The sequence below is a fragment of the Filicampus tigris genome, chromosome 4 (assembly GCF_054856515.1).
Source record: "Filicampus tigris isolate MCC_2025a chromosome 4, RoL_Ftig_1.0, whole genome shotgun sequence".
NCBI lineage: Eukaryota > Metazoa > Chordata > Actinopteri > Syngnathiformes > Syngnathidae > Filicampus > Filicampus tigris.
The window spans coordinates 2,318,794-2,331,373 of record NC_141220.1 but is presented as its reverse complement, the minus strand read 5'-3'; the positions used below and the strand labels follow the sequence as shown (position 1 = coordinate 2,331,373).

The window sequence follows — 12,580 nt, the reverse complement described above, 5'->3', positions numbered from 1 at the left end:
ACAATATGTACAGTATATCCATCCATCCTAATTTATTTTAATAATTTTCTGTACATTTTATGTTTGTACAAGCATGTATGCCCACACACAGCAAGTGTACAGAAAATTCTAATTAGAATTACACATGCTGTAAAACATACGTGTTATAATAGATAAAGAGCAATATGCTGCGGACTTAACAAAACAATTATCATGAGTTATAGGAGCTGCCTGTCAAGAGGCTTTTGTCTGAACAATTGAAAAATGTCTAAATTCGACCCCTCCAAGGGGATTAACACTGGCCAACATTTTTTTTCCCGATTGCCAAAATTATTTAATGGTTTCTGTGTAATTTTGGGCTGCTGAGTTGAAAAATGTCTTTTTATTCGATTGGCTCTATTTTTTTTTTAGATACACCACATTCATGGCATATACATGTAAATGTTACAAATATGGAATATAGTATCTCAAAAACTTGAGTCAGTCATAATCATAATACCCGAAAACCATTGAAACTTGCATGACACCAAAATGGAATCACTGCTGTCAGTTGAGTGAAGAGGGCGCTTTCGTGAAAGAGTGAGGAGCTTGTTCATACAGTAGATGAGGATGCTCATTAATGGTTAATTGAAGACGTTGCTTGATGAATAAAGAAGAGGCTCAGTGGTCAAGTCAGAGTTCTAGAATCCATCTTGAGGAAGTAAAACCCAAGCATATTTTGGATCCACCAGAGCATTTCGATATTTCACCGAAAGCCTAATCTATCTTGAATAGGAGTTGTGTCAATTACTATTACCTGGTTTAATATATACATTAGTTATTGTCAGGTTCACACCAAGTGAGACATTCATAAACAATGCACACAATGAGGAGAGAAGACATTCTACAACAATATTGTCTTTTTACTTGCAAGGAGAGCGCAGGGAAGTGTACGATTACAGTTCCTAAAACCCTCTGCCCGGCTCCTGCGCCCCCTTTCTTTTTATTATTCTTCGGTGTCCCTGATAACAAAGGTGTTCCAGCTCTGAGGGAAAGGGGAGCGAAAGCAGCTGGAACACTATGAACTTTTTTTGTCTATGTGTGTGTGTGTGTGTGTGTGTGTCTGCGCGTGTGCGCGTGCGTGCGTGCGTGCGTGTGTGTGTGCAATTAACATACATATGTGAAAGCAAAGCACACCAAGCAAGCTGGCCTAATGATAAAAATCAAACACATAAATAATAAAATGCATTATTATTCTTAGTTATATTTTTACTTTTTGGATCAGGGATGTTCACCTGCTGTTTGGTTTAACACTCAGGTGAATCCAAAATATGGCAGGTTTTACTTTCCTGCTGTTGAATGAAAGATGCAAACCAGGTGTTCCACCATTCAATGAGGTGTGGAGAGGAGGCACACACTTCACTATGAGTTAAGACGAGGCACATTGATTGAATAGTGTGATATGTTATAATTTGTAAAAGGACTTATAAATATTTTACACTTGTACTGTATCTACTAAAGGTCTAAAAGTATAATGAGCTCCTCTCTCAAGTTGAGGTAATTGTCCATGGCAATATATCCATCCACTGGGACTTGGAGGTTGTTCTGTGACATTATGCGTGTACACAGAGTGACCACATCAGCATCACAAGCAACATCATTGCGGTGGATCCAGTCACCTTCACACCTCATAAAATCCTCCTCAGTCACTTGACACAAAAAGTCCATGGATCCGTACAGTTCAGGGACCATGAACATGACATCAGGCCGACCATGAGGGACACGCTCGTTCTTGGATGGACGAATCAGATGGCTGTTCCACACCTCCTTGACTGCATCTAGCTCATCCTATAGGTATTACCAAAGCAATTGGCATATATCGGTTAAACAACTAATTTAAAATTGAAACCTTTTTCACGGTCAAATCTCAGTTCATTGTGCAAACACAGATGTACTCATGTGGATGCCATCTGAAATATTGAAAGTGAAGTAAAATACTGGCATTATGTTTAAACATTGCCTGATCTTATATTACAAAATTGCACTGAGGTCAAACTTATCTTCAGCGTCCTTCTGTGCCTGTGTACATATTGAGGTAAACTTAAAAAAATAAGTACTGTAACCACAAATGAAATCAAACGAATTTGAGCAATTGACTTTGTGAACACATTTGGGGCCAGATATAATCCTGAAATCAAAAGTTATTTTTTAATGCATTATTTACTTTCCAATAAATTGAGACTAGCCATAAAGTTCACACTGTTGGAGAAATGCACCAATGTTTGACATGTTTGCAGTCACCACTGACCACTGGGTCTTCAACTTTTTACCAAGGAAGGCCAAAAGAATACAATCCAGTGAGTCAGCACTGTTAATGTTGTATATTTCTTCTACAATGTCAAAGAAAAATTCTGGTACTTGTTCAAAAGTTGTCTTTTTTTATCCTGAAAACTTTAAATGCAAAGTTTTGTTCCTCAGAAGAAAATATAAAAGCACATTTATAATTTTGCCATGCTTTGTCAAAGACGGTATGGCCAAAAAGGAGTTAACAAAGTGCCTGTATTACACCAAGAAAGCAAAATAACATGAGGTTCTTGTCCAAGAAGTCTCCATCAAAATGTCCTTCATCCTTAAGTCTGTGGAAGAGATCCAGACATAATTCTACACTCTCGACGGAGAAAGGCCCACCAACTCTCTATTCTTTGATTTGATGTACTTCTTCCAACAAGAAAGCTTTTGTCACCAGCATGCGCATCATTGTGGGTCAGACTAAGTAAACGCTGGATATCTCGAATGGAGCTGTTTTCTGTCCCCATGTCTGTTCTAACGATACGCGCACATCCACCTAATTCATTCACAGTTTCTAGAAAGTAGCCACTGATGACTTTTGGATCACTGCTTGTGTGGTATGCATTCAGCCACAAAATTTGTCTTGAAAATCCATCGATGGCTCCATTGATACAAATGCCAAATGGCTTTAATTTGTCGTATGAGTCGACATGCCAAACAAAATTTGGCCCCTTAATAAAATATGCAGTCTTATTCTAAATTTAGTGCCTTCTGGATCAATTGCGGAAAGGAGCAGTCGTACATCTTCCTTACGTACACGCAGTCCTCTGTCTTTACATTTAGTGTACATCCACCTCTAGCCATGCAAAGCTCCGGAGCCTTGTAGCTCCTCTCTGATTAAGTTCACAAAGGTTTTTGGGTGGTCATAGTGGAGTCGGCGGTACAACCCATGCTTCTTAAGAATTCGTTTGAGGGATCTCAAACTCAGATCCTGTGTTTGGAGCTCAGCACATGCACAATGTGTTTGTAGTTCAGACCCAAATGAAAATAGAGTTCTATGAGCTGAAGTTGATCCATGACGTCACATGCGTTCTGCAGGGGAGGCAAAATAGAATTTTGTTTTGATTTCTGAATCAAACGATTTCTGAAAATACTGCGAATGTTTAAAACTTGACGCACAAAATTTTAACATAAGCAAGCCATTTCAGACAAAAATGTCAGATAAACACAAAAGAATTGTTGTCGTTAAACAAGTAACTTCAGACAAAGTACTTAGAGAGCTTTCACAGTCGTAGTTGTCTGCTCTTGTGATTAGTGAGTAAATGATCACTTCTCCGGCAGTCGTAGTTGCTTGTGATTCGTGAGTAAACGTCCACTTAATTCTCCGGTGAGGACTCGACTAAAACCACATTGGTTCCGTCCGATATGCCGGAAAGACCACACTAAAGTCAAACCAGGGCGAGGATAACAGTTGTCACGATTGGGTGATTGCTTGTGGCGAGCGAAAAAGGTTGCGAATGAATTTGACGCACGAAAAATAAACATAAACACGTTGACTAATTGTAGCCGTTCGCTGCTAAATCTGCTCAAGCAACACAATCGAACTAGATCAATTCTATTTCCATTTGATATAAGGGGATGAAAGTTAAAATAAACCACGCCACCATGACTGTTCTAAAAGTGTTTCACAAAGCATTGCACTACGCTCTAGTAACAATACACCTCCTAATTTAATTTACCTTGACAGATATACGACCGTGTTTTACGACGGAACGCTAGCGGTTTGCTAAACTGTGGGTATGATTAGTAAACTGTGGGTACAGTTTATTAAACTGTGGGTACAGATTAGTAAACTGTGGGCACATATTAGTAAACTGTGGGTACAGATTACTAAACTGTGGGTACAGATTACTAAATTGTGGGTACAGTTTACTAAACTGTGGGTACAGATTACTAAACTGTGGGTACAGATTACTAAACTGTGGGTACTGTTTTTTAAACTGTGGGAACAGATTACTAAACTGTGGGCACAGATAAGTAAATTTGGTACAGATTACAGATTAGCAAAAAAATATATTTTGCTAAAAATATATATTTTTTTGCTAATCTGTACCCACAGTTTAGTTTTAGTTTTTGCTTACTGTAAATATCTTTTTCACGTGTTGGGGCACTTTTTGAGTAATTAAAACACTGAACTCCAATTTTTCGACTGCGCCATCATTTTTCATTTAAACCTTCACAGACGAACCCGTGACACCTACTCATTACTGACACCCTATATCAACATCAAATTGCAGGTAGAGAATAATTAAGTGATCTTTAAAGCGATCATATTAATTAATCTAAATTTATATTGGTTAACTTTAAAATATACAATCAATATTCAAATGTGTCAGCATGAAAATCAGAGTGAAAGTATTGTTGCTTAATGCTTATGTAAGCGTATCTTTTTATTTACCCTTTATCTCAATAAGGAAGTGATTTATATATATTTTTTTTAATGAAAAAGTTTTTCCCTAAGACACATAATAGCTTAACCTATTTGTAGTATATGAGTATCAGTATATGTATTTGCTTTTATTTTGCCATGTTTTAATCTGCTGTCTGTAGCCTGGTCAGCATTGCAAATACTAGGGATGGGAATTTCGACTAATTTGCCCGCCGACTTGTCTCAAATTTTATTTGCGACTAGTCGACTAGTCTATAAGCAAGAAAACTTGAAATTTAATACAAATTGAATTCAAAGTTTATAATGCAAATGTGTGTATTTAGGGGCTATTTTAGCCCGAACATTCAGGACAGTTTGTTAATTTAAATTCTATTGATGTAACAACAACTGATTGAATAAAAGTGAACAATTGAAAGAGAAATACATTTCTGATACATTTGCCAATGCAATGCATGGCATTTATTATGAATAATGTCATGAGTAATGGTCCCGAATCCCAGTCCAGCAGGGTCTCATTCGCCAGCACCATGTTAGCGGCATTATCATGCACACGGGCGACGACTTTATTTTCTAGTGTCATGTACCCATTACACTCCGCAGGAGAGCAGCCAAGTTTTCACCTGTGTGTCTTTCCTCCAAGTCGCATGATGCACACAGCTGCGGAGATGTCCTTCGTCCACATACGTTATACACGTCATAGTCATGTAAAATTTGGTGGCTATGGACGTCCATCCGTCTGTAGTTAAGGCATTGGCCACATAGCTGACCCGTTCAAACGGTCGTAGCATCCACTCTTTCTTATGGCTACTCTCAAGTTGGGGCGTTTACTGTTTTGCGACTTGGCACCACGTACTCAGACTCGATATACAGCATTAATTTTTCGAACCGTTTGCCCTCAACAAAAGAAAGTCATTTTACAAATTAGTTGGGTAATCTTTGCTGTGCGGTGAACATCGCAGCGCCTGGCTGGAACAAACGCTCTCATGCACGTCTGCCTGGCCCCGCCGCCATTGACCTGCAGGTTCACATCGAGATTTACTTTGGATGTGGTTTCTCATCGTTCCGAGAGAGTGGTTGTAAGCGAGTTTATGCTTACAAAGCCTACAGACGACCTTGTTGTCATTTGCTACATCAAAATACTGCCAAACTGTGCCGTTGTTTTTCGTGCTAGCTTCGACAGAATTTACATTTATTCCCCACACTTAGTGTCCCCGCCCCCTACTATGTGTGCGTGTGGGCGCGGGGGAGGGGAGCAATTCTCTCGCTTGGTGCTCAGCTTGTTCATAGAGTCCGAGGCGTGAGGAACAAGATGCATGATTCTCAATGCAGCGTTTAACCGACTAGTAAAATTCTAAACGTTTGATAAATCGTAGACGGTTAAACGGTTAAACGACTAGTCGCGCAAATCCCTAGCAAATACCATACATGGATAAGTTGAAATAAATACTTGGCTTAATTGACAGCTCTTATGGAGTTTTTAATTAGAGCAAGCGTGAAGTGTGTTTTGGAGAAGAAAAAAAAATTATACATTGCGACTTTTTATTTGTGCACACTAAAAGACAAAATACACACAGCCAGAAGCCGGGCTGAATTTACTATAGTCTTGCACCCGGACCGACTCGGGATCGCTCGCAACTTGGAAAAGTGTCTGGCTTGCCATACGTCATTTTCTGCCACAGTGAACTCCTGGCTTGCGATTTCCATTTCTGTGATTGCATCCAAGGTCCCATCCCCTACGCGGCTTCCCATTGATAATCGAAATGCATATTTAATAACGGAATTGTCCTACAAGTTATTGTAGGTGAAACATCTTACTGACACGGGCAAACACTGGATGAGGGTTGCTTCTGGGTAGCCTGATGGAGAGATCACACTTGTCCCTGCATTGGAAACTTCTACAGTATGTGAAACAGCTGCAAATCAAAAAAACGTGCAGAAAAATGTCATAGTTTAGTATTAGTGGATATAAGTCAGTGATTTATGCATACATTTGCATTTTATGTTCAACAGTTGGTTTTATTTACATATATTTATTCAGGTGCAGTTTTTTATTTAACGTGCAATATTTTATTTTTTTCATGAGTACTGTACTTGAGTTTATAAAGGTGGAAGTTATGTTGGGGAGGCAGAGCCTTACCTTTGGCATCAGCCTGTTATTGCTATAAGTAACTCAAAAGTGCTACTGATAATGGCTGTAACAGGTGACAAACTGAATCAAACCATAACAAAGTATTTCTGTTTTACCTTCATGCCTCAGAAACAGCAGCGCAGCACATGCAGGATCCAGGAAGAGTTGATTGGGCTCCTTTTCCGCTGACATTTTGACATACAAAAGTTACAAAATGAGTAACGGTAAATAATTTAAGTGCCCTACAAGTTATTGTAAAATGAAATTTACCAGGACTGGCGATGCTTGAGTCTCAGGAGACACTGCACTTCTGTGTAGCGGATGATGATGGCTCTTTATTTCTTCACTTGAAACTGTCTCGAAATATCCATCCAGAACAGCTGTAAATCAAAAATACATGCCCAAAAAGGTCAGAGTTCACTATTAGAATATATTGGCCTGTAATATAAGACTTACATTTGCATTTTATTTTCAACAGTTGTCTTTTTAACATTTATTTGACGTGGGAGTGATTCAAAATGAAATGCTTCACTATTCAGGCACATTTTTTCCCTGTATGTAAACGCAATGTTTTATTTTTAAACTGAATAGTACAGTGTCTTACAAAAACAAAAACTACTTTCTGTAAATACAGTAAATCCACTATCCTGTTTTATGAATACTTCAGTGGTGAGACTTTGAACAGCTAACCATTTTCAGTGCACATGCACTCACACAATTTGCGTTTCTGCTGGAAATTACTACAACAGATAACTAAATGACAATATTCCAAGTATTCCTGAGTATTTCGTGTGTTTACCTTCGTCAGTAGCGCCACAGAATCCATTGCTCCGGTGTCCAAGAACGCAACCCATGGCATCTAGATATAACTGTACATTAATTGTCCACTGTTAAGTACAACATTTTCTCACGCCTGTGCCTATTTAAACCGCTCTCGCTGCCAGGAAATGTTTGGTTGAACTCTATGACAAGCAAGCAAGCTGAAAGGACGGCTGAGTGGCAGTGGCGATGGCCACGTTGGACTCAAGCTTTGACTGGAGGAACTTGCACCCCTTGGAAAGCGGAGCGCGTTCTCACGGTGCTGCCAACTCACATTGAACAATCAAGTTTCAATAAAAAAAGGACAAATGCACCTGTCTGGAACCCTGGAAATACTGAGACAGAAACAGCAATTTCTGCCCAACAATCAGGATCATCTGGCTCAAGCAGTCGAGTAGAGGCAGAGGCTGAACTTGCCGCCAAAGTAGGGCAAGCCAGCGTTTCGAGATTAATACTTGCACAGGAAGCCAAATTGAGCAAATTGGAGAGCGATTGGAAGATAAAGGAATCACTGGCTTTTGCAACGATAAAAAGAGAGGAGCTTGAAATGAAAGCCAAGATTGAGGTGATGAAGACTAAACTACAGCAACTGAAAGTAGACAGCGAGGTAAAGGTTACAGCTGCTCATGTAAGAGTTTACAATATTCAAGACGAGTTAGAAAATATCGAACTGTCATCCCAACATTCAGACAATGTTGGGAATGGTCACCCTGCTGTTGAGCCCTCCCTAAACCCTCATGCGCCTTAATTTTTGCCTCAAACTTCACCAGTGGAACAAGAGCTTCGTTTGGCTCAAGCCCTTGCAAGTTCTCTAACATTGAACCGCCTTGAGCCTGCCACCTTCAGTGGTGATCCCCTAAAGTTTATGGATTGGAAGGTATCCTTTATGGCCCTGGTAGGCAATAAACCTCTACCTGCATGTGAGAAAATGTTGTACTTAAAAAGTTACCTTGCAGGTGATGCAAAAAAAGCTGTGGAAGGATACTTTTACCGGAATACCGAGCAGGTATATCACAGCATTTGGAGTGTGCTACAACAAAGGTATGGCAGTCCATTCGTGGTTCAAAGAGCATTTAGAAATAAACTTACGAAGTGGCCCAAAATAAATGATAATGACCCTCTAGCCTTGAGAGTTTGTAGATTTCCTCCAAAGTTGCCGTGAGGCTATTCCTCAAATTAAGGGCCAAGAGATTTTAAACGATTGTGAGGAGAATCGTAAGTTATTAAAGAAACTGCCAGATTGGATTGTCCAAAGGTGGAGTCGCATTGTTGTGGATGAGATGGACATAAGACAGGAATATCCCAGCTTTGCTCACTTTACAGAGTTCATGCAAAGGGAAGCCAAAGTAGCCTGCAATCCCATTGCCTCACCATTCTCAATGAATGAAAGAGTTTCAGAGGAAAGATATGTTAAGAGAGCAAGGACTTTCTCAACAACTGTCAAACCCAAGTCAAACACCTCTGTAGCCACCTTTAAACCAAAGCCACCTTGTTTGTTTTGCAGAAATGATGCGCATGTCATAGTGAAATGTTCCATGTTTGCAGCAAAGACTATGGACGAAAAGACAACATTAATTCGTGAAAATTACCTGTGTTTCGGACGTCTAAGAAAGGGTCACGTAAGCAAAGATTGCAAGATGCGCCACTCGTGTAGTAAGTGCAACCAACGTCACCCTACTTGTCTGCATATAGAAAAGGTAAAAGAACCAAGACAAAGCAAAACTGAGAATATCTCTCAAAGTGCACGCAACGTGGATAGCATAAATGTGGAGGTACATAAAGCCATGTCTCATGTACAAACAAGGAAATCTTCTGCCACATCCAGCATAGTGCCAGTTTTTGTCTCAGCTGTTTCACATCCTCAGAAGGAAATACTTACCTATGTCTTACTTGAGACCCAAAGTGACTCCTCTTTTATTTGAGGAGATTTGGCTTCTGAACTGAATGTTGACTCTAAACCAGTGCAGTTGAAATTAAGTACCATGACTTCTCTCGACACTGCTGTGGCTAGTAAACTTACTTGCAACTTGAAAGTACGTGGCTATGACTCTAACACCCAAGTCCAAATTGATTAAGTTTACTCTCGAGAATTTATCCCCGTTGACAAGTTTCATATCCCCACTACAGAAACTGCACTTCAGTGGCCTCACCTGAAATCTCGAGCAAACAAAACGAAGCCACTTCAAGATTGTGATGTGGGGTTGTTAATTGGTTATAACTGTCCATCTCTAGCACCCCTAGAAGTGATTACTGGAAACGTTAATGAGCCCTTTGCCAAAAGAACTATTCTGGGATGGCGTATAATTGGGTCAGTAAATCCACACTTGGACAGACTAGGCAATCAGAGCTATGTTCGTGTCACAGCAAAGAGAGTTCCCATACAGTCAGCAGCTGATGTGCTTAAAGTCTTGGAGTCAGATTTTAATGAAAGAAACTATGAGGACAAGTATGTGTCTCAAGATGACGTTCACTTCATACAACTTCTGAGTGACACAATATTTCAAAGACCAGATGGACACTATGAGATGCCACTCCCTTTCAAGGACACTCTGCCTCCAAAACTTCCAAATAATAAGAGGCTAGCTACTGTCCGACTGCAGCACCTTAAGAAAAGATTAATGACAAGCAATACCATGAACGTTATACTGCCTTTATGACAGATATTATTCGTAAAGGTGATGCAGAGCTGGCCCCTTTTGCATCTGAGAGTGAGACCGTGTGGTACATTCCGCACCATGGGGTGTACCACCCGAAGAAGCCTACTAGGTTGAGAGTAGTGTTTGATTGCTCAGCAAAATCCCTCGGCATCTCATTGAATGATACATTCCTCACCGGCCCTGATATGACTAACTCGTTGGTGGGAGTACTTTGTTGCTTTAGAAAGGAAGCTGTGGCCATAACCTGTGACATCCAAAGAATGTTCCATCAATTCTTTGTCAGTTCAGAGATGCGCAACTACTTGAGGTTCCTATGGTGGGAGAATGGCCAATTAAGTACAGAACCTAAAGAATACAGGATGGCTGTCCACTTGTTCGGTGCCAGATCTTCTCCCGGTTGTACAAATTTTGGTTTTAAGTATTTAACACAACAATATAGATCTGATTAACCCAGAGCTGCAGCTTTTGTGGAAAGGGACTTTTATGTTGATGATGGGCTGACCAGTGCTCCCTCAGTCCAAGAAGCTCAAGAGCTCATTACCGAAGCTCAAGATTCGTGAAAACTTGCAGGTCTACGCTTATGCAAGTTCAACTCAAACCGCAGTTGTACTCTCTCTCATCTCGAGCCCACAGAAAGAGTTGAGACCACCAAGCCTCTTGATCTTAACCCAAACACAACATCACAAGGATATGTGCTTGGTATACAGGGGTCAATTGAAGATGATGCTTTCAGCTTTAACACCAGCACAAAAGATCAAACCCACACTCGCCAAAGCATACGATCCGCTATCTCATCTGTTTGACCATCATCAGGAACCAGTTTTGGTCCATCATAGGGCCAGCTATGGTTATATGATTTTGCTGAGATACGGGCTTTCTGTGGCCCACATGTGGATACATGATGTAGACCACTAAAGGACCCTCATTCATTGAGGTATGTGGGACAAGTGCAGGTGGGTTGTGTGGCCCATCACTGGGCCACAACAATTTTGCTATCACTCTGACATACGCCTATCCGCGCACTTCACCTGTGTGCCGGCTCTGTGAAGGAGGAAGAGGAAGAAAGAGGCACAAAGAGGCCCAGATTATAGGCACCCACTTAATGATCACAGCCACACTGCCCCTTGTGTTAGGGTGTGTGGCTCTATTTTGCCACACCATTCACATGCAAATCTTCTGTGTTTTCTTTTTTGAATGCAGTGGGGTGTCACATTCATACATCACACAAAGACGTGTGTGTGATGTGACTCCAATCTGGAAATTGTCATTCGTTTTTAACAGCCAATTACTGTTTATGATTGGTTTTTTTTTGCTTGTTACTGAGACATTCATACGCTTTGCATTCCGCCATGATAGCTTTTTTGTAGACCAGAATCCAGTGTGAGCAGGTACTACCTATGGCAGTCACCTTTCAGCGACACTACGTCAAGGCTCCGCTTGCACCAGGCCAAAAAGGAGTATGTCTGCGCTCTTAGTTGCCATGCCGTCTTGGACAGAAAAGTCCCGCGAGCTATTATAAGCTTACCAGGGTAACCAAAACATATTTGGATGCAATTTTTCTGATGAACCATTTTCCTTCTTACCACCACATGTACACTTTAAGGCACACTTTTGTGCACATGTACTCTTGCTGCTAGTTATTCACCCGCAGTATATCCATGACTTTACTAAAACTTTATAGAAAATGTTAAGTTTTCATTAACTTCTCAAGGACCTGAAAATGTTCAATTTCAAATACTTTTCCAGTTCTTTCTTGACCGAATGAACGCTATCAGTTACAAATCGACCACAGGGAAATCAGAGGGGTCCCCTTTTGGACACCATAAACGAACTCCCCAACACTACTATTACATCTACGCCCGCCCTATGTACACATCCAAGTTAACCAATGTTTTTCACTACCTACATTATAACTTGCATGTTTTTAACAATAAATAAACATATTTACTTAGCTTTGTACTATGCTTCCTGGCTGTGTCCAACGTCGCATGCCATTTTATCTAATCCATCTGAATAGTATCCAATTTAAGTGATGAAGTAAAAGTATTTTCAGTCAAGACTGAGTTACACCAAAGTCTATTTAAAGCAAGAGCAACTGTATCTTGCTGGCAATGACCTCTATAAATGAGAGGAAACATGGAGAACACTGAAACTGAATGTGTGAAGTCATTTCAGTAACTTGTCAAACCTAAAAAATAGTCTCAATTAATCACGAGAAGTTAATCTGCACGATTGATTGGATTCTAATTCCACATTGTAAGATCATGACTGAACATATTA

The 12,580-nt window shown here is 40.2% G+C and overlaps 1 long non-coding RNA gene and 1 pseudogene across 1 annotated transcript; both read right to left on the bottom strand.

Annotated features, from left to right (window-relative positions):
* Positions 1–863: 863 nt before the first annotated feature.
* LOC147148090 (uncharacterized) lies at positions 864–2,851 on the bottom strand (annotated as a pseudogene).
* Positions 2,852–5,843: 2,992 nt separating this feature from the next.
* On the bottom strand, positions 5,844–12,580 carry LOC147148089 (uncharacterized). The gene is made up of 4 exons (XR_015086474.1): positions 7,624–12,580; positions 7,095–7,204; positions 6,941–7,009; positions 5,844–6,609 (listed from the first exon to the last, which is right to left on the bottom strand). It is a non-coding gene; the product is annotated as an uncharacterized LOC147148089 (long non-coding RNA).